Consider the following 27,080-nt stretch of genomic DNA (forward strand, 5'->3'; position numbering starts at 1 on the left):
TCTAAAATTGTCTTCAGACTGACAGTTGAATGAACATACACACACATACACACACACAAGTTGACTGAAGTGAACACAATACTTAAAGCTTGGACCAAGGCACAAGTCTGGCTTTCATACTGTCAAAGAACACTTTATAGTAGATGACATTGTCAGTATATGGTGAGAAGAATATGTTGGTAGGAACTTCTCACATGTAGCTATAAAAGTATCTCCTGACTGATAGTTGACTGAACATACACATGTTCACTGCACTGAAATTAGAACTGCTACCTAATTAGTTACACAAGCTAGAGAACACAGTACTTAACGCTAGTACCAAAGTACAAGTCTGACTTTTACTTTGGCACAAAATTCTTTATAGCAGATGACATCATCAGGGTATGTTGGTAGAAATGACACATATCTGCTCAAACAGTGTCTCTAAAATGATAGTTGACTGAACACACAAACAGGTTGAAGGGGGTAAGATTAGATATTTGCCTTGTCTAGTTACACAAGCTAGAGAACACAATACTTAGCACTAGTGCCACATCACTAGTCTGACTTTTAGATTGTCAGAGAACACTGTATAGCAGATTACATCATCAGTGTATGCTGAGAATAAGATATTGATAGTAGTGTCTCACATGCTGCTCAAACATTGTCTCCAGAATGAGAGTTGACTAAACACACAAATTGACTGCAATGAGTTTAGACCTCCTACTTACCAAGTTACACAAGCTAGAAAATACAGTACTTAACGCTAATGCCACAGCAAAAGTTTGACTTTTATATTGTCAGAGAACACTTTCTAGCAGATGACATCATTAGTATATGTTGAGAAGAAGAAGTTTGTAGGAGTGTCTCACATGCTGCTCAAAAATTGTTTCTAGAATGAGAGTTGACTGAGCACACACAAGCTGACTGCAGAGAGATTAGAGCCCCATGCGTACCTAGTTGGACAAGCTAAAGAACACAGTACTTAATGCCACAGTGCAAGTCTGACTTTCATATTGTCAGACAACACTTTATAGCAGATGACATCATTAGTGTATGGTGAGAACATGTTACGAGGGCTGTACAAAATTGCTGTGTAGTCATGTATCACTGCAAAATTTAGTCTGAAATGCTAGCACTATGGCACAAGTCTGACTTTTATATTGACAGAGAACACTTTATAGCAGATTTTATCATCAGTATAAGGTGAAAAGATGGTGGGAGGGCTGTATGAAATTGCTGTGTAGTCATATACCACTGCAAAACTTTGTTCTGAATGATACGTGAGTGAGGGCATTAGGACATAGACTCATGCTCTTCTGAATATGTGCACACACACAGTTAGGCATACAGGCACACACACACACACACACACACAAGTTGACTGTTGTGCAATTTGAACCCCTACCTACCTAATTAGTCCAGCTGAAGAACACAGTGCTTGACATTTGCACTGTCACAGAAGTCTCATATTTTCATTGTCACAGTGCTCTTTATAGAGGATGACATCATCATAATGTTGCAGGTAAAGTATACTGTTATGAGACCTGTGTGCAAAGGCTGGACTTCAGATTTGCTTTTGTGCTTGCAATGTGCAAATACTTTTAAAGACATCCTGGTAACCTAGGTGAAATAAGCTGTCATGAATGCACATTGCAGAACTGAGACATCCATGTACCTGTTCTCAGTATGCTGTTTAGGTAACACACACAATCACACACACACACACTTTGGAAACAGCAGTACTCCAAGTGTTGATGTATGTGTGTTCATATTCTGATGATCTGACAGCCACAGTACTAGATTTTTCTGATGATATCAATGTGTTCTGATCAGTGATGACCAATGTCCAGTGTCAGTAGAAACATATAATAAATGCAACAATGCAGTTGTTTTCTTTATTTCTGTAGTGTACTTGACAGTGGACCAATTACTGAGATATCATTTCCAAGTGCCTTGCTGCAGGACACACATGAGTCTGAGTAACTATGTCTTCTGTGAAGAACACATCAGTTTCCTTCTTTTGTGTTTATAAATGCATTTTGATGTGATGGAGGATAACTGGACAGTAACCATAATAAGACATGCCAAACACTTGTTTAGATAACACATTGCCGAAAAACTGATTTGCTTGAATGATGGCAATGTGTTAGCTCATGCAAGATTCCATTTCATGAATACAACTTGAACTTGTGAAGTAGTTAGGAAGATATTTTATGGGAGACATAGCTGAGAGATACTATGCTGTTCATACTATAGTTTACATTGGAAATATTACTACATTAAGAACTGTTGGTACTGCCTCCTAATTTGCATGAAGTTAAGCAACAAGCAGGCATGGTTCTCTGCTTAAATGGAAAAAATAGTAATATAGAAACTGATTTGCATCACTTCATGCAAACAGGCTATGTGACATTGTGCAGCCATCAGCACTCGTGACAGTATCGAGTGTAAAAATACACCTGCTGCTTAGTTTTCCCAGTTGCACCAGGAATAAGAGCAGTGAGCTCCTGATTAGACCACAGATGAGACTGGGTTCAAATCCAGATCATTCTCTTTTTTATCAGATGGTGTCAGGATGGCATTAGCTAAGTAAATGTGACCATGACTGCAAATGTGATAAACAATGACTACAGTAAAGTATGTGTCTTCCACAACTTTTATCATCAGTGCCTACCTCTAGACAGTTGTACAACTATTATCTGCTTTGCAGACCTCACTGCAAATCACAGTTTAATTGAAGTATATGTTTATTATGACTCAGCAGATATGCTACCTATTTGTGCATTGCCATATATCCTGAAAAGTGTGTGCAGTATGCTTTGTCACAGTAAGGACAGTTTCCATATCACATTAGATGAAAATGTCATCCATCATTATCTGAACATGTCACATACAGAATCCTACAGATGATTTTAAACCATTGCACAGTACATGAGCACTGATAAACTATTGCATTAAGGTAACACATTAGTATTATGCATCAGCACAGTCAAATCAGTCTGCAGACACCATCCTTCAACCTAATAGAGCCACACACATAAAGATGAGTTGGAGTGATGGGATGAATACAAGGAGAGATGAACATAGACCTAGAAGTGTTTTGTTTAACGGCTCATTAATGGTCAATATTTTGGTCTGTTGTCATTATTAACATTACATGCCATATAGCTTGAAATGAGTAACATAAGGGTAGAGAAGGCTTAGGAAAGGGACAACAGGCTTATGACAAGCAGAACAAGGTTTGATAAATATGTGATAGCATTGGGGATAGAGGTTACTTCAGATACTCATTTTTAGGTAAGAATCAATATATTTCCCAGAGATATCAAAACTGTGGAAAATTCTAATATGTGGGTGATTGGGTCTATATTAGAACATCGAAGTATTACTACTTCAAATGTTTTAATATCGAACCCTTTGCATCGAACGCTGAAAATAACGAAGCTGCAGAATATCAAATACTTTCCTAGGGAAAGTATTCGGTGGGCCATTTCTGAAGCTTCGCTATTTCTTTGATTGTGGAGTGAAGGTTATGGACTGTGTTAAGGTAAGTGTGTGAACGAAGGTGAGTGTGCGATAGGGACTTTAGGGTTAGGGAGCAGGAAAGGTGAGTGTGCGATAGGGACTTTAGGGTTAGGGAGCGGGTAAGGTGAGTGTGTGATGGGGAGTTTAGGGTTAGGGAGCGGGTAAGGTGTGCATGCGATAGGGACTTTAGGGTTAGGGAGCAGGTAAGGTGAGTGTGCGATAGGGACTTTAGGGTTAGGGAGCGAGTAAGGTGAGTCTGCGGTAGTTACAGACCTTAGGGTTAGGGTTGGGATAAGGTAAGTAGATAGCTAGTAGTGTATGTATGGTTTAGTGTAGGGTTTTGTGAAGTGTATGTGTGTGGATTATGAATTTTGGTGTGCTTGTGTTGTGTGTATGTTTGTTGGAATGGGAAAAAATTTGCTGTTCTGAGTGTTCGATGTTATGGTGTTTCGAGTGAAATGGATAGATATTAGAACATTCGATGTAGTAATATTTCGATGTTCTGATATAGACCCAGGTGATTAAATAAATCATACACACATATCATTACACTAAGAAATGATGAGCGATGCATCTGACATCAAGCCCTTGAAGCTTTTATCAAAACAAAAAAAAAAACAAAGCATCAGTAGTGTGATTTATGTCAGCATTCCACATAGAAATTTGTATTTTGTTACATTTGGCAATCTAAGAAACTGTCACAGAAAATGTTTCAAAGTACTGCCTTTACTCTGCTTTAACACTGTGTTCTTTTAGTACAGCAAGTTTAAGCAGCATTGCGCAGAGATAACTGGACTAGTGCGGTCAATGGCAAAAACTCACCAGTCTTTGATATAGGACATATAGAGCCATTTATCACTGCTCAGCATTGGTGCTCGATGCCAAACTCCACACAAATGCAGAGGACAAAAAGTAAAGGCTTTATGATGGGCCATTTCTGGCCAGGTATGTGGTGTGTGATTTAGTGATTCAAGAGTGGATTGAGACAGCAGTTGCAGGACCTACTAGATAAAGCAGGATAACATGAATTGGTGTTGATAATGGGTGACTTGAATGCACATATTGGGGCAGACAGAAAAGAAGGTGAGAACTGCCTGGGTCCACATGGGTGGGACAACAGGAATAAATTAGGAGAAGCCATTATAAACTTCTGTCTGGCAAATGGCTTGATAGTCCCAACACATGGTTGAGAAAGAGAGACAGTCACAAGATCACGTACAAGAGTAGCCAACATGCAACTTAAGTAGACTTCTTCCTAGTAAGGAGAAGGCACTGGGGTAGAATCCATGATAGCAAAGTCATCCCCAGTGAAGAAATCAGCCCAAAGCATAAACCACTGGTTGCAACAATCAGCTGCAAGCAGTGGTCAAAGAAGGCTCTAATGTCAACAGAAACCAGGCTGAAGACCTGTAAATTGACTGGAGAGAAAGTACAAAAGTTCAAGGAATTACTCAGGGCTCTAGCACTGCAAGAAGAAGAGGAAATAGGTGGAGTTGAAGAAGAATGGCAACACCTCAAAATAGCATGTGTTAGGACTATAGAACAGATATGTGGCCTAGCCCGGTATGGAAATAAGGCACATAAGGAAATCTGGTAGTGGAAGGCAGAAGTCCAGGAAGTGATCAAAAGAAAGAAGGAGTGCAAGAAAAAATGGGAGATAGTAAATACTGACCAGGCTAGGAAGGAATACTGTTGGCTAATAAAGAAGCTAAGAAATGAGTTGCAATAACAAAGATTAGGGCATCGGAGGCACTCTACGAAATTCTGGAAAGTGACTCAGTAGGTGGTGCAAAGAAGCTATATTAGGTTGCAAAGCAAAGACAGAAAGATAAAGAAGATAGTCAGGCACCCTTCATAATGGATGTCTGCAACAACCTGCTTACCAATCCAGCACAGGACATCAAAGGCAGATGGAAGGAATATTTCCAACAGCTTCTGATGAAGAAAACTCCACAGAAGCTGTACTGCCCCAGAAACTGCCTACAATGAGAGAAGAAGAGGAGCCCACCCTAGAAGAAGTAAGAATAGCACTAAGGAAAATTAAGTCAGGGAAAGCAGCAGGGTCAGATGAAATCTCAGAAGATATAGGTTCATAGGTTCATAGGTAGGTACTAGGCTATTGGCCCTAGGGCCTATACAAGCCTAGCCAAAAATGTACCCTGGCTTTCGCCACCCAAGAAAATTATTTTCCTGTGCCTCTGTCAAGCAGAAGCACAGAAGTGATCCCCGGGGTGAATTTCCTATTACCCATCCAATCATCAAGATTTTTCTTGAAGAGTGCTAATGAGGAGCTCTGTTTGACATAGATAGGTAGTCTGTTCCAGAGTATGGGAAGTCTCTGGGACAGGAATCTATCCCTCCAGCATGTTCTGTTTATTGCGGTGACAAGTTTTAGGACCCTAGAGCGTGTAGCTCAGAGGGATTGGGATTTCTTTAAGTGGAGCATGTCCAACAGCTCTGGGTTTGACATAGCTTTGTATGTTAGGCAGAGATTGCCTCTGTGTAGGCGATATGCGACGGAGTAAAGCTGGAGTTTTTTGAGACGGTCTGCATAAGGCATCTGTTTGAGGCCAGTAATCTTCTTTGTGAGGTATTTTTGTGGCCTTTCCAGTTGTTGTAGATGTCTTATGCGGTACATACCAAAAGGGGCGTTGTACTCTATAATGGGTATAATGAGTGATGAGTAGAGGGGAACAATGACCTCTTTTTTTCTGGATGAGAAACCTTTTGTGATGAGGTGTGCCACGTAGAAGGATTTCCTGACCACTTTGGCGATGTGATTATCAAAGGAGAGACTACTGTCCACCTGTGTCAGAAGGTCTCTTATCACACTTTCGGTGTTAAGTAGACTACCACCTATGTGGTAGTTCATGGGTACAGAATTTTTACCAAAGGGGATGACAATGCACTTTTTGGCATTGAGCTTGAGACCATGTCTTTGACACCAGGCATCTGTCTCAGTGAGGCCCTTTTGTAGGATGTCCACATCATTAGGAGTTTCAATTATGGCTCTTAGTTTGCAGTCATCTGCAAATTTAGTTAGCCAAAGACCTTCTGTGTTAGCCTGTACTTCAGAGAAGTAGATACCAAACAGGAGAGGACCCAGGACTGAACCCTGTGGTACTCCACTTGTCACTGGTCTGAAGTCTGATTTGGAGTCTGCTACTTTCACAGTGCATTCTTTCAGTAAGCCAGTTGGCAACCCATCTTGTGACATAGGGATTTATACCAAGTTTAGTGAGTTTATCTATAATTCCAGAGTGGGGGATGGAGTCGAACACCTTGGCGAGATCTAGATAGGCTGTGTGAACCACCTTACCCTCATCTATGGCTTTGGTGACTACTTCAAAGAAGTCTATCAGGTTTAGGAGACATGATCTGCCTTTTACAAACCCAAACTGTGTGGGGTCCAGGGTTTGGAGATCTCCAATGTCTTTGTTTATGAGTTCCACGATGATGCATTCCATGGCCTTGCAGACGAGGCTCATCAGGCTAATGGGGCAGTAGTTCCCGGGGTCTGTTGTGCCCCCCCCCTTTGTGGAGTGGGATAACTGTCGCAGTGCGCCATTCAATGAGCACAAAGCCTGAGGTGAGGCTATGATTGAACATGGTACTTAGGTGGGGTGCCAGTTCATTCTGTAGTTCATGTAGAAGGCAGCCTGGGATGTTGTCAGGTCCCATGGATGCTGTGTTCTTGGCTTTGGAGAGTGAAGTTTTTACCTGTGCAGCCATGATTACTGGAACTTTGCATTCTTCCGGTATAAAGATGGGCCCTTTAGGGGGGTGAGAGGGGGGTAAAGTTAGCACTGAACCTATCTGCCAGGATGCTGGCAATATCAGTTGGTTCTGTATATTTAGTGTCATTGTGCTGTAACTTAGAGCAGATCTGAGTGTTGCCATTGAGATTTTTGACATAGCTATAGAATGCTTTGTGGTTATTTTTAGAATCAGTGGCAATTTTGTTTTCATAACTAGCTTTGGAGGATTTTATGAGGGATCTCAGCTTCTTACTGAGGCTGACCAGGGTGTTCCTCCAATCGTGGGATTTTACTTTTTTTTGCAACAGTTTCTTTCTTCTGTTGTAGAGTTTGTTTATGGCAGAAGACCACCAGATTGGCTTCCTTTTTTTGGAGGATAGTATCTTGGTTCTGTTAGGGATAGCACGATCCATGCACTCGTTTAAGTGCTTATAAAGTGCATTTGTGTAGGGTTCAGCAGTCATACCTCTATTGTCCATCTGCATGGGTGTCATGAAGTTTGCCACTTCTGTCTTAAGAAGCGTGAAGTTGGCTTTGGAGAAATTTTTTACGGTTGTTTTCCTAATGGGGGGGGGGAGCGGGATCTGGATGTCTAGGGTGATTAGCTTGTGGTCGGATCTGACCAATGAGGAGCTGACCTCTGGTGTGGAACACTGGTCACCCATGCTGGTGATGACCAGGTCTAGGATATTGCTGCCTCTGGTGGGGGTGTGGATAAGTTGATCCAAAGCATTGGAATTGATGATTTCCAGAAAACGTTGAGCAAAAGAGTTGGTACATGAGTAGTTTTCCCAGTTAATGGTAGGGTAGTTGAAATCACCCATTATTAGAGTGCTGGGTTGTACCTTAATATTTTCCAGTGTATCAAGAAAAGAGGAGTGGGAATCCTGGGGCATGGTGGGGGGTCTGTAGCAAGCTACAATCTGGATTGCGGTTTTGCCCAGAGTTAGTTGAACTTGGATAATCTCGGATGCATTATGCTGAGCAACTAGCTTGGAGGTGTGGATATCTTTAATGAATATGGACACGCCTCCACCTTTAGTGTTTTGGTCCGGGTTTGGTGGCCAAAAGGTGTGGTATGAATTATAGCCTGGTAATGCAGGGGTGCTCTCTGGAGCTTTGAACCAGGTCTCTGTCACTGCACAGATGTCAATGTTCTTCATTTTAAGGAGTGCCTCGAGTGAGTGCATTTTGAGGTTTAGACTTCTAGCATTGAGTAGCATTACCCTCAGATTTTGCTTGCTTGTACCTGTTACGGTGGTGAATTTGTCATTTGAACCTTGCCTAAAAAAGGCACTATAGGGGTGGCAAGAGCCTTTGCCAGTATCCAGAATCCCAAGGGCGACAGGTGCAGGCCATCTCTGGCAAAGCAGCGTGGTCTGTCGATCATGTCATCCCAGGCAGACAGATACTGGATTCCCTTAGAATGACACCAGAAGCTTAGCCAATTGTTAAAGTCAATTATTTTGTCCTTGTACTGCGGTGTCATTCTGGGTGATGGCAGGATGCTACTCAGGGCTAGGGTCATACCGGCCTGGGCTACAAGATCAGAGAGCTCCTCCATGTCTCTTTTCATGTAGTCCAGGGAGGTACATCTCAGGTCATTCACACCAACATGGACAATGACAGAGTCATATTTGTACTTGTTGTGGAGTGACCTGAGTGTGTGTGTTATGTGGCAGATCCTGGCACCTGACAGGCAGCTGACAGTAACTTTTTCCTTGTTTAGCCTGGTAAGTGGAACATCCGTGTGCCTGACTATAGAGTCACCTATGACTAGAGTGTTGGGTACGTTATGCCTTATGGGCTGTAGTTGAGTGGCACACTGAGTATGTGGACTATGTGTCATTTGGGTTGTGTTGGGGGGTGGAGGTTGCTTGCATTTCTGCTTTGGAGGTCTCTGTTGTTTGGGCAGATTAGTACAAAGAGCCTCCACAAATGTAGGTGTGTGTTTTGTGGTTCTGTGTGTGTGTTTTGGTGGTGCAGGTTTTGAGGGACTATGTGATGAGTGTGGTGCGGTGCAAGTGTTTACCTTCTCCTCTTGACTGTCTAGGCCTGTCTTTGGTAAAGAGAGCTTTGCTTCCAGTTTGGCTATATAAGTGCATCTCTCACAGGTCGTAGTGTTGGTTGGTAGGAGGAGAGGGTTGTCTGTGTACATGAGGCAATTGCTGCATTGTCTCAAGATGCCCAGATTCATCAGGTAGACAGGAGAAAACACCGGGAGCTGACCTTTAGACATGCCTGAATAGGTGCTTATTTATTAAGTACTAAAAACTGTTTTCCTCTAGACAAGTGAGGAAAGTTGAGTGCTGTAGCAATTTGTAACTTATTTACTGCTTACAATGAGTTCTGAACAAGTGCTGAGATCAAAGAAACAGATGAGTGCTAAAACTAAAAAGCTGGCTAGTTGCAAGGGAAATTTTGAAAAACAGACTTTATGGTGGCGACAGGAATAGTTTAACCCCAGTTAAGTGGGTGGGGGGGGGGGCTTAGGAGCTCACAAACAGTCCTGGACACAGCAAATCCATACCTGACCTGCCACAGGAAACCAAGCTTAGAATTTTTTTTTCCAGTAAAGTGGAAATGGAGAAAGCTGGAAGAGAAGTTAATTCAACGTTAAGAATCTGAGTGGGTTGGCCTTCACAAATGTTCTCTATTAGATTGAGTGAACTAATGACACTAGACTATGATAGACTAGACTATGATAAAGATGTTGGGTGAGATAGGGGAGATAAGGTTCCTGAGGGTACTCACAGCAATGTGGAGAGAAAGGCGTATCCCAGATGACTAGAGAATAAGCATACTAGTGACAGTGTACAAGAACAAAGGGGACATCCACAACAGTGGGCAGTACAGAGGCATCAAACTCCTGTCACATTGCATGAAAGTTCTGGAGAGGGTGACTGATAAATGGATATGCAGAGTAGAAGAATGTAAGCTGGGAGATGAGCAGTTCAGATTCAGATCAGGATGCAGCACAACTGGCCTGATGTTTGTAGTGAGATAGTTGAGAAGAAGCTAGAGATGAGAAAGAGTCCAACTGGGTATTCCTAGACTTGGAGAAAGCATATGACAAGGTCCAAAGAAAGCTGATCTGGCCAGTACTGCAATGGTTTGAAGTCCAGGAAACATTTGTAGAATTAGTGCAGGGTATGTACAAGGACCCAAAGGCTCAAGTACGAACAGTGTACAGCCTCACAGAGGGGTTCCCAGTGGGAGTGGATGTACACCAGGATTCAGCTCTAAGCCCACTGCTGTTCATACTGGTGATGGACTACGATAGCAAATGGGTTGGAGGGGACAGATCGACAAAGTTACTGTATGCAGACTATGTGGCATTACAGGCAGACTCTGAGCAAGAACTTCAGAAAAGGCTAGGGGAATGGAATGAAACTGAAGGCACATGGGATGAAACTAAGCACAGATAAGACAGTGGCAATGGCAGCAAATTGGGGAAATCAGAAGAAGCTGAAAATTGAGATAGAATGGAATTTAGTAGAACAGGTAAATAGCTTCAAGTATCTGGGAGGGGTGGTTGAGGAGAAGGAAAATCTGAATGAAGAGATCCAAGCTAGAATCAGAGGGGCTGCAGCCAACTAGCATAGAGTCTCAGGTGTAGTCTATGACGGAAGAATGCCAAAAAAGCTGAAAAGTAAGGTGTACAAGACAAAGATGTGACCAGTGCTACTGTATGGTATAGAAACCTGGGCAGTAAAGGCAGAGCAGATGAAGAAGCTAGAGGTGATGAAAATGAAGTGCCTGAGATGGGTGGTAGAGTGCACACTGTGGGACAGATGAAGAAATGAAGACATAAGAGCAGAAGCCAAAGTAACTCCAATTGCAGAAATGATCAAAGAGAACAGATTACAATGGTTCAGACACATATGCAGAAAAGCAGAAGACAATCTGGTGAAAAAGATTTAGGACAGACAGGAAGAATGTAAGAAGAAACAAGGATGTCCAGCAAAGAGGTGGATTGATTGCATAAAAGAAGATCTGTGACAGTCAGGCATGTGTGTTGAAGAAGACAGGAGTGTGGCATTGAATCGAGAGATGGCACCAGTTAACACGATACCCTGACCCGATGTAGAAAATGGGAAATAGAGAAAGAGAGAAAAAGAGACAGGAAAGCATTTTGCATATCAGTTTTGGCTATGTACAGCTTTCCATAACATTTAAAATTGATTTATCTACTTACACAGCTGTGGGATGCTAATAGTTCTAAACTCATGCAATCACTGGCTGAGTTGTATCTGCTTGCACCATTTCAGATCATTATAATGGTGCTTGCATTGCTACATAGTGTGTGGTATTTCAGTTACACTAGAAACAGTCTTAGCCAGACTGTCCCAAGCCTCAGCCTTATATAGAAAAAATGGTATTGTCTCCCTGCAGAAGCCTTTGGCTGTAGCCCTTTATGAGGAGTACAATAAACATTTTTGACTTCTCCACACCCCACCCTTGTGCCCTGGATTGGGCACTAATCTTCCCAGCTTCTAGCATGTCTGCACAGATCCTCCAACAACAGTAAAAGTGTTTTCCTGCCAAATTATGTCATCACATTTTACAGCCAGTGCAAAAACCCGCATAACTATGCCTACCGCATTTGCATGATGTTAAGCATAGAGAAACATTCCCAAAATAAGAGGAACGCAGTTTATGAAATAGAAAGGATAATGTGGCATTTGGCATTAATTTATTGCATATGTGGTGCTATACCTTACTTTGTCAAGTGGTCAACACTAATATAGTAAATGACTTGGCTTTTAAGGCCTGAGTTTGGGGGGATCAGTTTTATGACTTGACACATATTTTGAGGGGTCTTACACATTGACAAAAGCAATTTGTACAATGTGGGATTCAAACCTATGTAAAAAAGAGAATACATATATTTCCACATAGGTGTTTTTCCTCATTGCCACAGAAGAAGTGTTTGCCAAACATGGCCATTACTAATTTTCACCTTAGAGAGTGACTGGTGCTATACTTCAATTAACCATGGTCTAAAATGCATTTATAATTCGATAATCATCATTGTCATGCTACAGGAGCTACGCATATAAAAGATATCATACTATGTGTATGCTCAATCAACCTGATATACAAAGTTATTGTCACATATAATTATCTTTCTAGTCTTTTTTTTTTTTTTTTTTTTTTAAATTTCAGTGGGACACCTTAACAAAACGTGGAGTGTGCTGAATTAGAACCCTGGCTCACCTGGCTTCTGACTATGAACTTACACTGGGTATCACAGGGAAAGCTATGCATTAGGTGTATTTTTTACACTTACCACTGTCTAAAGTGCTGACCGCTGATCATTCCCCGTTTGCGCAAAGGAAGGCAAAACAAATACAATGTTTCAGTTTTTCCTTAAGCAGTGAAGCATGTTTGCACACAGGTGAGCCATGTGCAAGTATAACAGGCAATAATGAATATATACTCCTTCTGTTAATACTCTTTATGATCCTTCCTCAGTAAAAAAAAACTACTATGGAACTCGAACTATGGTTTACCTATCTTATCTTTAGTGTACCTCAACATAATTATACCATGTGCTACACATAGAGTTCAATCACAGGTGTAATGTCTGATGTCATTATCATCCAAATTGCTGACCACCATGCAATACTGCTAAGCATGTTTGTTCTTAAGGCAACTGACATTATTGTTTAAATCTTTATGCATTTAATCATTTTTGTGCTAATCCACACACCACACAATTGTTAAAGACAAAAAAAATAAAGTTAAACAAATGTTAAACAATTACACAGCTCTGGATTTGATCTATCAGAGTAATAAAACTAAAACACATTTGTAGTGCATTGTCATTCTTTGCCACAGACACAGCTTTGCAACAGCAATCAAATCATGTGCATACAAGCAATTCATATTACCTCTACAGTATTAACAGGACATACACTTGTACATTCTCAACTGGCTGTACATAGGTTCATAGGTTCATAGGTTCATACTAGGCTATCTGCCCTAGGGCATTTATAAGCCTAGCCAGAATGTGTTTGGCTTTTGCCACCCATTTTAAATTTATTTTTCTATGCCCTTTTTCGAGGTTAGTATACTGTGCCTCTGTCTAACAGTGACACAGAAGTGATACCCGGGTAAACCTACGATCTCCCATCCACTCATCAAGATTCCTCTTGAAGAGAGTCAATGAGGGACTCTGCCTAACCTGGACTGGGATTTTATTCCAGAGTGAAGGGAGCCTCTGGGTTATGAATCTGTCCCTCCAGCATGTCCTATTTATTTCAGTGCTGAGGTTCAAGTCTCTCGAGCACGTAGCTCGATGGGATTTGGATTTTCTGAGGTGCAGCATGTCCATTAATTCCGGGTTGGACATGGCTTTATACATCAGGCACAGATCGCCTCTGAACAGGTGGTATGCCACTGAGTAGAGCTGGAGTTTCTTTAACCAGGCAGCATATGGCATCTGTTTGAGCCCTTTGATCCTCTTGGTGAGGTACTTTTGGGGTCTTTCCAGTTGCTGCAGGTGTCTGGTAAGGTACATCCCAAAAGGGCATTGTACTCAATTATGGGCCTGATGAGGGATGAGTAAAGAGGCACGATGACCTCCCCTGATCTAGATGTGAATCCCTTCATGATTAGGTGAGCTATATAAAATGTTTTTCTAACCACTTTGGCCACGTGGTTGTCAAATGAGAGATTGCTATCAACTTGGGTCCCCAGGTCCCTAATTATTTCTTCTGTACTTAATGGATTACCACCTATGTGGTAATTTGTGGGCACTTTGTTTTTGCCAAAGGGGATGACTATACACTTTTTGGCATTTACCTTGAGGCCATGGCTCTGGCACCAATTGTCTGTTTCTATGAGGTCCTTTTGGAGGATGCTTGTGTCGGCTGGAGAGTCAATTATGGCACCCAGTTTGCAGTCATCTGCGAACTTGGTCAGCCATAGTCCTTCCGTGTTGGCCTGTACCTCCGAGAAATATATACCGAACAAGAGAGGTCCCAGGACTGAGCCTTGTGGGACACCACTTGCAACTGGTTTGGAGTCTGACATGGCTCCAGCAATTCTAACCATGTGGGTTCTGTCCTTGAGCCAGTTTGCAATCCATCTAGTGACATAGGGGTTTATATTTAAGCTGGTGAGCTTATCAATAATGCCCGAGTGGGGCATTGTATCGAAGGCTTTTGTGAGGTCCAGGTAGGCTGTGTGGACCATCTTCCCCTCGTCAATGGCCTTGGTGACTGTTTCAAAGAAATCAACCAGGTTTAAGAGGCAGGATCAGCCCTTAACAAAGCCGAACTGGGTAGGATCCAGTGTCTGTAGGACCCAATATCTTTATTTATGAGGTCCATGATGATCCTTTCCATAGCTTTGCAGACCAAGCTAGTCAGGCTTATGGGGCGATATTTTCCAGGATCCGTTGAGGCACCACCTTTATGGAGAGGCACCACTGTTGCTGTACGCCACTCTTTGGGCACATATCCTGTAGTAAGGCTGAGACTGAACAGTAGTTTTATGTTTGGGTTTAGCTCTTCTTGGAGTTCATGTAGGACGCAGCCCAGGACACCGTCTGGTCTCATTGATGCTGTGTTTTTTGCTTTGGAGAGGGTGGCTCTTACCTGAGCATCTGAGATGTCAGGGGGGCAGCACTCTGTTGGGATAGATATTTGCCCTTTTGATGGGGAGGGGGGGCAGAAGTTTGTGCTGAACCTGTCAACCTGAGCATATCTGGGAATTATCACCCAGGTTCCTAACATAACTAAAGAAAGCCTTGTGATTATCCTTAGTGTTCTGTGCAATTTTTCTCTCGAAGCTGGCCTTAGACAATTTTATGAGTGCCCGTAGTTTTTTGCTAATACTGATCAGTGATGCCTTCCCTTTTTGGAATTTTGCTCTATCATTTAGTAGCTTCCTCCTTCTATTGTATAGTTTGTTTATGGCTGGGGTCCACCAGACAGGACGTCTGCCTTTGGAGGATTGGGTCTTGGTTTTATTTGGGATCGCATGATCCATGCATTCCTGAAGGTGTTCATAGAATGCATTTATAAAGGATTCTGTGGTCTGGGCCATATTTTCCACAGGCCCGGGGGCTTTGAAGGATTCCACCTCGGTTTTGAGGAGTGTGAAATTTGCTTTAGAGAAGTTTTTCACTGTGGTTTTCTGGGCAGGGGGTGGGGTCGGGATGTGAATATCCAGTGAGATTAGTTTATGGTCTGATCTTACCAGTGAGGGATACACTTCTGGTCTGGAGCATAGAGTCCCCATGTTGATGATGATTAGGTCCAGTATGTTTTCCCCTCTTGTGGGAGTGGTAACAAGTTGTTCCATAGCATTTGAGTTTATAAATTCTAGGAACCTTTTGGCTAGGGTGTTGGAGCTAGAGTAATGCTCCCAGTCTATGTTTGGGTAGTTGAAGTCGCCCAATATAATGGTGTTTGGAGAGACCTTCATATTTTCCAGTGTTCTCAGGAAAGCCGAGTGGGGTTCCTGGGTTTGGGAGGGTGGTCTGTAGCAGGCTATAAACTGGAAAGCAGTTTTACCCACTGTTAGTTGCACATGGATAGTCTCTGATGCTTCGTGCTTTGCCACCAACCTGGAGGTGTGGGTATCTTTGATGAATATCGATACACCCCCTCCTTTTGTGGTTCGGTCCAAGTTTTGGGGCCGAAAAGCATGATTTGAGGTATAACTTGGTAGTGCTGAGGTGCTCTCGGGAGCCCTGAACCAGGTTTCTGTTACTGCACAGATATCGATGTTCTCCATGCTAAGGAGAGTTTCGAGTGCATGCATCTTGAGGTTTAGACTTCTGGCGTTGAGTAGCATTACTCTTAGTTTCTTATCCCTTGTGATACCTATGGAGGTGGGTTTGTCTTTTGAGCCTTGCCTAAAAAAGGCACTATGGGGGTAGCAAGAGCCTTTGCCAATATCCAAAAGCCCAGGGGTGACAGGTGCAAGCCATCCCTAGCGAAGCATCGTGGCTTGTCGAGCATATCATCCCAAGCTGACAGGCACTGGATCCCCTTTGAATGACACCAGTACTTAAGCCAATTGTTGAAATTGATCATCTTGTCTTCATATTGTGGCATCATTCTTGGTGAGGGTAAGATGCTGCTCAAGGTCAGGGTCATACCGGCCTGGGCTACATGCTCAGAGAGCTCCTCTATGTCTCTTTTCATGTAGTCCAGGGAGATACGTCTCAGGTCATTCACACCAGCATGGACAATGACTGAGTCATATTTGTACTTGCCTTGGAGTGACCTGAGTGCTTGTGTTATGTGGCGGATCCTAGCGCCCGACAGGCTGCTCACCGTGATCCTCTCCTTGTTCAGCCTGGTGAGCGGGACGTCAGTGTGCCTGATGATAGAGTCACCTATTACAAGTGTATCAGGTGTGTTGTTTAGTCTTAAGGGCTGTGACTGTTCGGCACACTGGCTTTGTGAGACATGTGTTGCACGTGTTTTGTTTTGGGGTAGCGGTTGCTTGGGTGTCTGCTTTGGAGGTCTCTGCTGCTTAGGCAGATCTTTATTTAGAGTCTCTGAGTATGTTTTTGTGTGATTATGTGTTTGGTTTGCTGTCGTGGTAGGTCTATGTGAGACTGGAATTGTAGTGAGTGTGGTTTCCTTCTCCTCCTGACTGGTTATGCCAGTACTGAGTTGAGAGAGGTTAGCCTCCAGTTTGGCTATATGGTTGCATCTCTCACATGTGTTGGAATTTGTTGGGAGGAGGAGAGGGTTGTCTGTGTACATGAGGCAGTTGTAACATTGCCTCAAGATTCCCAGATTCACCAGCTGGACCGGAGAGGAGAATGACAACTGACCTTTGGACATGCTAGAATAATATTGGGAATTCCTTAATAATTGAAAACAAGGGCCAGTGGGGAGTGAGGGTGTAGTGCTTTTAATTTTTAGTGCTGACTTTTGCTTTAGTGAGCAAGTGCCAGGTAACTTAAGTGCAATGTGTTACAGGTAACTTAAATGCAAAAACAACAAACAGTAACTTTCTTTAAAGTGAAACAAGGAAATAAGTACAGTAAGCAATGCAGATATCACTAGTGATCCACAGAAATGCTGAGAAGCCGCGTATTAGGTGGAATTAGCGTTCCAGGGAAATAACAAGCAAACAAACAACAAGCATATACACAAAGCTAAATTCAGCAGGTCTGGATCTAGTCTATGCTACAGCAAACAAGGTGTACCAATTTCAGTAAGATACAGTTCAAATATTCAGGCACTATAAACCTTAAACCAGAAATTCCCAGCTCAGAAGGGCAGAGTCCAGCCTCTTCTCCCACAAGAGTGCAGACCACAAACCTTCTTAATGTAAAATAACTGGCCTGAAGCCCAAGTGCTTAAACCAGAACTAATACACTTTAAGAATAACAGACACTGGGCTCTCAATCAGCAGTTCCCAACTTAGAAGGATGAAAGCTAACTGTCCTGCCACCACAGTGCATGCCACAAACCTTCCTAATGTAAAACAACTGTGTGGCTAAAATATTTACTGCAATGAGTGATCACACAACCATTTATGAATATGCTTGCACAAATGCAGCTCTGTGTTTTCTTTGTATTGTCTTCATTCTTCACTTGTCTCTGCTGGAATATCAGACACACAGTCCATAGCAAATTTCATATCATTTTTCTTTAAATGTACGAGAAAAATGCATGGCAACGAACAACAGTTTTCAGTAAAGGCAGGAGAGTTTTGCTATTAGTGACAAAAAATATATAAATATGTGGTGTTTGTGAAGTTAGTGCTACACTTTTTAAGTGTATCCTCACTGACACACCCACTATAGTGAAACGTGTCTGAATTACTGTTGTGTTTTTCTTCTGTCTCACACTAATTATTCATAGTTGTAAACCATTAACACATAACAATGGTGTAGTGCTTACACTATGTTTACATCTGATACACAAAGTCAAAAGTTTGGTATTCAGCAATTCTTATGAGCTCTTACCTCATTTGCATCTTTGCAGTGCTCAGAGGGGTGAATCTACACTTTTTAAAAGGTAACCATGTAGCTAGTGAACTTGAAGGTGATGAGACTTATGTATTTGGACAAAACAGAAGACTGGTATTCATTTGAAGGTGATTTCTCTGCAGAGAAGGCTTAATTTTGCTAAGGTTTGCTTATATTATTCAAGTGCATTCTATATTTTGTAAAATATTACAAATGTATTTATATGTCCAGGAGAAAATGGAACTTTTATATGTATGCACTTTTTACACTTCATTGTTGACATAGGTAGTTTAGGCAGGCATTTATATTTGTGAGATAGACAGGTTATACTTTCAGAACAACTATATTTTTAACATTTGATTTTTCAATGTCCTTTGTTATTGGAGAGAAATGTGATGTACAAGTTGTTGACATTGGTGTTATTCTTCTGAGATGGTCCAGGGCAACTACCACAGGAGTGGTGGGCACAGTGAAAATTAACTGGCATTTATAAATTGACTTTTCTGTTGAAAAAATGCAAACATCCTGCTAGTTGTATGAAAAACATATATACATTACTTCTGTGGTATTACTTGATTTGTACAAATCTTTGTTTTTTTTTTTTTTTTTTTTTTTTTTTTGGTGTGTTAGGGGTGGGGAAGCTACCTACCACTCTGTTTTCCAAAAAGAAAAGTGTAACAACAGTCAAACAAATGACAGTCAGATGCACTGCAACCATAAAAACTTTAATAAACAAATGCCAGTAGGTAAGCACTTTCACCACTACAAGTGGCTTCTTCAGACCATATAACTCACAAAAGCAGAAACAAGCATTTAAATAGATGACATCAGCTACTCACTTTTTTAAATAAACAAATAAAATGCACAGTAGTCACAGGATTTTCATTCATTCATTGCTAAACCTGTGCCTTCCTTCATTACCAACTCATAAGAACAGATAAAGCATGCTGTATCATCAAATTCAGGAAGTAAGCTCTTAAAACAACAAGACTCATATATTGCATGCATCAAAATTCAAAGTTGCTACAATTATAAATACATAACATAAACAAAAGCATAAAGCTCATGAAAACAAGAACAGACATTTAGATAAATAACATCAGCTACTCACTTTATACTTTCTAAAATAAGCCAGTAAATACACAGTAGTTACAGTATTTCGCTCACTCAGTGCTGAGCCTGTGTCTTCCTCCATTACCAGCTTCACAAAAGCAGACAGAGTATGCTGCATCATCATATTCAGAAAGTGAGCTCTTAAAGCAACAAAGCTCATATATTGCATGCATCAAGATCTTTCAAAATTGCTGGAATTATAAATTCACAATATAAACAAGCACCAGAATGAATGCTACAATCATAGTCAGATCCATATATAAAATACAGTCCGTTTACTCGCTGGGTGATTTTTTACCTTTTTTATGAAAAAGAAAAGTGTATTTCAAGTGCTTTTCTCTTGAAATGTGTAAACATCCTGATATTTCTGTGGAAACCATATATACATTATCTATGTGGTATTACCTGGTTTGTGCAAACCTTTGTTTGTGTGATGGAGAGGTGGGACAACCACCTAGCATTCAGTTGTACTAAATGAAAAGTGTATTTCAAGTGCTTAATGTTGACAAAAGAGTACACAGGCTGATAATTGCTTGTAAGAAATACATTAGTTATGTGATAGTTGTCTGTTTTATTGCTCACTGTTTTATGTTACATAGGATTATGGCACCCAAACCTACAAATCCAAGAAAACTTCCTTTCCATGAAGCTGTAAACGAGGTCATAATACAGGTTATGAGGCAACATGGAGCCTTTCTGCTTGAGAAAGATTGTGGGGATATTGCTGCCTGAAGGAAATTTGGAACCAGTTAGTCAACGGTGTAAATGCAGTTGGTGGTCGCAGCCACAATTATGATCAGGTGCAGCATCAGGCCACTGATATGATTTCATCAGCTTGGAGGAGGGCAGCTGCAGTTGCCCAAGAACAGCTGGCTACAGGAGGTGATCCTGCTAGTCAACCACCACTGACACCAAATGAAGAGTTCCTGTCCACAGTTAGAGATCCAGACAGCTCAGTGAAGACTGGGCACCATGTATTTGATGCTGATGCTGATGTGGCTGGGAAGACAAGTGTGTCCCAGGAGCAGCTTCCAGGTTAGCTTACATATGGCAACTTTTATGTTTGCTTGTAAAGTAAAATATATAATTTGACTACTACTTCCTGTGATGCATTTTTTTCTATCTGTACCTATTGGTAAGTAATAGAGTTATACAAGCATGTTTTTCGGTACTCATGGATGTGGTTGGGCATCTAAGCACGTTTCAGTTTCAGCTATTTCTTTTACAACATATATATGAATGTGTATTCATTGTCCTCATGTTTTATTCTCATTGTGATGCTTAACTACTGCCCTTTCCTTCCTTCATTTCTTCCAGGACCATTCTCCCTACAAAATATGGAGACATCTACACATGGTAAGCAAATGTTTATTTGGTGTTTACTAAGATTGTTTAGATATATAATTATCTGTATGTGTGAGTAGGGTGTCATGCATTTTGTATTGCTGTACCATCTGCGGCTGTGCGGCCAGTGTTACTTTTTTATCATCTATGTTGGTTTAGTATTTACAGGAGTAGCAATTTCATTACTGTGTTTGTTGATTATTATCACGGGTGATCCTGACAGTGGAAATGTAGGACTCCTACCACCTGATTTTGGAGTATCAGTAGACTGTGATGATGATAGTCAACAAACAGAGGTACAGTCTGAATTTAACACTGAGGTTGTGACTCATACAACCCCTGGATGTCATTCAGACACAGTCAGTATGCCTATGCAGATCCATTCCGCTGAGCCCTCAGATAGTGGACAGGTTAAGGGTGACACACTTGTTCAGGGTAGTGTTCATAGGTTCATAGGTGCTTACAAGGCTAATAACCACAAGAGCCTTTTTAAGTCTAGCCATGCATTCCAAATCTCTGACAAGTTCTGGTACCCTTGATAAGTGTAAGAAGGGGATTGGGAGATGGATCATTTACAACCAGAGGCCTGCCATTTACAGGCTGCCTGCGTCCAGTACAGGCATAGGTTCAAAACCAGGGATGCATTTCCTGTTCCTCATTTAATGGTCTAAGTTACACTTGAATTGGGTTAGGAAGGAACTCTACTTCACATCTATGGTGAGCCTGTTCCAGAGACAGGGTAGTCTTTGGGATACATACCTGTCTCTCCAGCAGGCCCTGTTTATATCACAAGCAAAGTTTAAGTCATTAGAATGGGTAATTCATGTGTTGTTTATTTTGCAAATTTGCAGGAGGTCCATCAGATTGGGATCTGTATGCCAGGCATAGATTTCCCCTCAACAACCTGTAGGATACAGAATATATGGATAGGGACTTGAATCGGTCTGCAAAGGACATGTAACTTAAGCCCTGTATTTTTTAGTGAGGAACCTCTGTGGAGGACATTCCAGTTGTTGGATATACCTGGTTAGGTACATATCAAATGGGGCATTGTACTCAATAATAGGTCTAATGAATTGTCAAAGTGGAACAATGACTTCCTTGGACCTAGATTCCATACCTTTGTTTAATAAGTTGTTCATAGAATGATTTTCTCACTACTATAGACACAGGATGGTCAAAGGCTAGATGTGTGTCCCTAGATCCCTGACTACTGGGTCAACTCTAAGGGTTGTGTTGTCAGTATGATAGTTTCCAGGGGTGGATGACTTCCCAAAATATATTATTATGCATTTCTTGGCATTTAGTTTTAGTCCATTGCTCTGGTACCAGTTGTTTTTCTGTGTCAGCCCTTTCTGGAGAACATTTGTGTTAGAGTGGAAATCAAGGACAGCTTCTAATTTGCAATCATCTGCAAATTTAATCACCCAGAGGCCATTGACATTGGCCTTGACTTCAAAGAAGTAAATGCCAAAAAGGAGAGGTCACAGGAATGATCCCTGAGATACTCCACTTGTGACTGGCTTCTTTGTAGAGGTGGATACCAAATTCTAACTTCCTGGGTCCTGTTTGAGAGGCAGTTGGCTATCCACCAGGTGACATAAGGGTTTGTACCTAGCCTCTTGAGTTTACCAACAATGCTTGAGTGGGGTATTGTGTTAAATGCCTTGGCCAGGTCAAGGTAGGCAGTGTGAACCATTTTGCCTTCATCCATTGTTTGGTGACCTTCTCAAAGAAGGTTACTGCGGCTTCAGTGCTGGTTGATTGTGGCTGTAGCCGAAGTGTGGGTGAGGTGCCATGCAGGAGGGCTGGTGCGGGTGCTCAGAGAAGGCCTGCTGTCTACCCTCCACCTGATCCTGGTGTGTCATTATGTGGCACTCAAAGTATGTATAGGGCCATCATGGAGGCACAGGCATGATGTTCCAATAGGGCCTCCGAGGACATCTTTAGGGTTCTAGATGGGGCACAAGCTGATGTACATGACTGTCTCTGCTGTGTTGCCAATTCAATAGATTGGATGACTGACACAATGGAACAGGCAGTGTCTGTGATAGAACATCTGTTGGGAGGGGGACAACATCCGTGTGGCCATAGGTCTACAACATCATCTGCTGTTAGCCAACATGGCTGTGCCTGATCCTACTCCTGTAATATCACTACTTCCACTGCTACATCACTGGTTGAGGTGCCCACACCCAGATGTGGTAGGCTACGGGGTACTGAAACTGGGTGTAGTCATGAGGAGAGTTCATCCAACAGACAACACTTACATTCAGGTAGCACCAGCACATCTGACCAAGGGTATGGACATGCCAGTGCAACTAATGGCAGAGCAAGTTCTCATGTTTTAAGGCAACAATGATGAACTGATACCTCTACCATGCATGGCTCATTCTCATGGCTGAAGGCAACAATGATGAACTGATACTTCTACCATGCATGGCTCATGCTTGTCCGACATTCCAGGATACAGATCTACCACAGAATGTGGCTGTGTTCTTGCAGACACTCGCACACACACAGCCAAGTTCTGTGGTAGATCTATGTCCGACATTCCAGGATATAGATCTACTACAGAACTTGGCTGTGTTCTTGCACACTCACACACACACATTTTACACCCAGTGTCCATACAGACACACACACACACACACACACACACACACACACACACACACACACACACACACACACACACACACATATAACAGGTACATGAGTACAATGCCTCATAGCATTTGAATGTCTAAGCATTGTGAATTATGAGATCTGATTGTATTCTATGTTCACATTTTCTGACACGTCTTTGCCAACTAGATGTAAGTCTGCACATTGTGTATATTGATATCTGCTTGTATTCTTTGTCTATATTTTTCTAAACATGTCTGCCTAAGTTTAACACTCAGTGATGTATGTACTGTCTCTTTTTTGGTATGTGGAGCTTTTCTCTCCGGGCCTCAGCTAAAAATGGACATATATCCAGTCAGACTATTCCAGTCAACAAATGTAAAATAAAATAAAACAAATAAATAAATAAATAAATAAATAAATAAATAAAATGAGGCACACACAGTTGCTACTTTTGCATCGGCCTTGACCTCTAGTACCCCAATCCCCCCCTGTTGCAAATGATGATAACTGTGCCATCATCTTGTTTCTATTCAAGGATACATTTCTATTTTTCTGATGCACAGGGTGCATAGCTAACTGAGTGCTTAGTATATGTATTAGTGATGCTATTTTGAAACTTTTACTGACTTCTTGCAGCCATTTTACTGTTGTGATTGCTACCTTGAAACCATTGATACATCAGTGAGGTTTATTGCTCCACTTGTGAGAATATAGGGATAATTAGACTATGGGCTGATTTTTCTGTTGTGGGTATTTTAGATTCATGAGGCATGTTAGCTGATAAATGGCACTGATCTGTCGACATAAGTCAGTCCTGTCACATATTGATGTTATTGCTGGACAACTCACATACATTTTACGTAGGTATATTTTCAAGTCGCAGCATGCAGGTATCTGCCATTCATTTGTGTTCTTACCCATTTATTTTCCTGTTCCAGGTTCAACACTTACCTTTATAGTTTTGCAGTTACAACTGTTTTAACTTGGGGCTGACTCTGTGTGATGCTGGCAGTATACCACCATTAAATGGGTAAGTAAAGGTTGTGAGTGTTGCCTGGCATTAATGTTACTGTATGTATGTGCATAGAATGAAAGTTGTACCCCTTAAGTAGTCAGCATATGTGCTACCCATTGCCTCTTGGCCAGGGTGAGGGCATGTTGTGTACATCTACATCTACCTACACCCACAGTGGCTGGTGGTTATTCCTCTGATTCCTCACCTGCATGTGGCTGTAGTGACCTTGCCATTGGTGGTGGAATGTGTGCTCCTTCCCCTTGGTGTTCTTGTTGCGGCTGTTTTCTCAGGACAATATTGTGTAGGATAGCACAGACAGTGATAATTTTAGCACAAGTACTGGGATCATGCTGCAGGGCACCCCTTGATGTATCTAGGCACTAAAATCTTGACTTCAGCAGCCCGAGCACATGCTCTATGATATTTCTTGTTTGAACATTTACCTTATTATAGCATTTCTCCATCAGTGTGTGTGCATTTCTGATGGGTGCCATCAGTCATGGCTCGAATACATACCCTGCATCCCCCAGTAAATGGCCTTGTGGGATATCACCCCTGAAAAAAACTTTGGTAGAGCGGTGAGTTGTGCTAGATATGGGAGTCTTGGTAACTGCTGGGGTTGCCAAAACACACATTTAGGATAACTTCCTTAGCCTTATACATGACGCTGTAGTTAATGGACTGGAAGCCCTTTCTGTTTATGCAGACCCTTCTCTTTTCCCTGGGTGGTGCTTTGATCTCAACATCCATGCAGTCTATGGTACCTGAACATGTGCTGTGGGGGTAGAAATCCTACACACACTAGTTGTAGCTCTGTCCTGAGGGTGCAGGGAAAATATATAGTCAGTGGCATGCTGTAGCATAGAATTCAGGAACTGATGGAGGATCCAACGCTGATGCCTGTGACACCCCCACCCTGTCCCATCAGTCTTGGTCTCTGGAAGGTTCCTGTAGCTAATATTCTAAGTGCTACACATACCTTGGTCTCCACAGTTATTGTTTCCCCTCAGTTTGCCCTTTATCTCAGTTGAGGATGACAGAGGTTGCAGAGTTCCTGGAGTGTGGCTCTATCTACCTTGTAACACCCAACTATTTCCACCCTGTGCAGACCATGAAAAGTTAAATGGGTCTAAATACTCTTCTCCTTCTTGCCTCAGGTCTATCAGTAGCAGCACAGATTTGGGCTTGTTGCACATAGACATGCAGAAGAGCAACAGCAGCCCCTAACATTCTTTCCCTCTAGTGTAGTTTCTGTGGTTGTATTTCAATAGGCTTTGGAATTCAAGGCAAAAGCCTACACTAAGCGTACATGATTGCTTTATTGCTTACTGAATAGCTCTGCCATCTTGAATTTTTTCATTAGCATACAATTCAGCTGTTTATTTTGTAATTAGAATGGCATTATCTTAATCTGTTTGCGTGGCTGTATACACTGTGTAGAGCTGCTTACTGAATGCAAGTCAGTGCGCAATCTTGTGCATGGTGAGGTGCGACACACAAATGGTTTTATCAAGCTGTGCAGAGTTTATTGAACCCAGCCCTTTGTCTTCTTGCCTTAATCTGTTGTTTACTTTAATTTTCATTTTGTATCTCTTTCATGGCTGAACAAGAGCCATAACTGTCTAGTCTGCCTTCCTGTGATATGTAAATAAGCAAGTAAGTAAATAAGAAAATCAATAAATAAATAAGATAATGATCCTCCTCTAGCTTCTGACAGATCAGTTTCTTACACTAATGCTGATTTAAATAAATAAGCTACCTGTTCCAGAATACATAATACAAATATGTTCATACCTGATTAAGCATTGATGCTAAATGCTATGGACGGTTCCCAACTGTATACTGAATAAATAAAACACTGGACTGCTAAAGTTGCAGCTTTGTTGTCAGTGCTTAGTGCATGCATATCTATTGAAATGCATGCCTAAAATAACTGAGCTATTCTTTATACTATACTGTTCCAGATGTCTAGCATTGTGTCGATTATGTTTTAGGAGACTGAGGGATGATACAGTCATAGTCCCTTGCTAGTGGAAAATCACATTTCCTGGAAAACTAATTCAGGTTCTGATCATAACTCATTCAAAGTGATTGGGTCTGAATAAAATCTGCCACTTTCCACATAATCAATGAAAAACCCAGATCACATTTTACATCCAAGGTATAACAGAAATGCTAGTGTCTATTAGCAGATATTTTTCAACACTATGGAATTTATAAACTTCATGTAACCATCACATTATTTTATGATTCATTTTATGGCCCTGGCAGAGGATTGTGCAGAGTCTAAATGAAAAGATGAAGAAAATGAAACGTAAGACTGTAGAAACAAGACTGGCATCATTCCTACTCGGTTTAAGTATTACTTATCTAGTTATCTCTGGGCTGTCTCTAGCCAAAATGCTTATACCATGTTTAATTTTCTGTTATAGTCAGAAGAAAAGTCTTACAGGAAATCATGGACTGAGAAACTCTTTCAGTAAGTATGCAAATTGGGGATGTTCTATACCTTTTGGGAACTTATCCACTTTCTGTGAGTCTCTGTGAGACGTTCATGGTAAGTGCCTTAGTCACTGGCCATAGTTATTCGTTGATAAGGCATACTGATCAAAGCAGAAAATGATATGAACATATAGCACTAGTTTTTAAGTCTAGAAACAAGATAGTAGATTACTTAAGCAGAGCAGAGATTTGCACATATTTGCTTCCAGAGATACCTGATATACCAGTGGAAGTTGCTACTGAGAAGCAGACTTCTGAG

The sequence above is a fragment of the Protopterus annectens genome, chromosome 2.part2, assembly GCF_019279795.1.
Source record: "Protopterus annectens isolate FY-2018-M chromosome 2.part2, PAN1.0, whole genome shotgun sequence".
Lineage (NCBI taxonomy): Eukaryota > Metazoa > Chordata > Ceratodontiformes > Protopteridae > Protopterus > Protopterus annectens.